Source organism: Seriola lalandi, unplaced genomic scaffold, assembly GCF_002814215.2.
Source record: "Seriola lalandi dorsalis isolate HSWRI2012SDOR001 ecotype SW California unplaced genomic scaffold, Sedor1 jcf7180002054982, whole genome shotgun sequence".
NCBI classification, from domain to species: Eukaryota; Metazoa; Chordata; class Actinopteri; order Carangiformes; family Carangidae; genus Seriola; species Seriola lalandi.
Window position 1 is genome coordinate 1,400,358 of NW_019525531.1, and position 495 is coordinate 1,400,852.

The following is a 495-nucleotide window of genomic DNA, read 5'->3' on the forward strand; positions in this document are numbered from 1 at the left end:
TCAGGAGGCCCTCCGCCGTCCGAAGACGCAGGAGAGTTGTCCGACGCAGACGCTAGGCCATCTCACTAAACATGTAGTTCAGGCATCAAACAACAACTCACTGAGTTATTTCAAGGATCAGAGCAGCACCTGCATTTTCATTCTTTTTTCTTGTTCAAACATTGACAGAAACCACGTCAACCCGGACCAGTACTGAAACTAGTGCTCTAATACTGGAGCATCTCTGTCTCTCTCTCTCTCTGTCTTTATTTCTATTTCAAGAGCTGCAGATCTGATTCACCTCAAACTTTGAATGTGTGATGTTAGGACCAGAGGAAGTGCAGTGTTGACTGTGTATTTTGGATGAGTGCTTTTTGAGACCCTAATCATCCATTTACTTTAAACTTAACTTGCTGTTACCATGTTAACCACATGTTCTTTTGAATTGAGATGCAACAAGAGTGGATTCCTTTGATGATGTTACCAAAGAACTCTGATGTCATAGGCACTGGTTCA

At 42.6% G+C, this 495-nt stretch overlaps 1 protein-coding gene across 1 annotated transcript in view; it reads left to right on the plus strand.

Moving 5' to 3' along the window:
• The window catches only part of LOC111647099 (tripartite motif-containing protein 16-like), a 2,455-nt gene that overhangs the window by 623 nt on the left and 1,337 nt on the right, over nucleotides 1-495 (plus strand). The window lies entirely within an intron of this gene.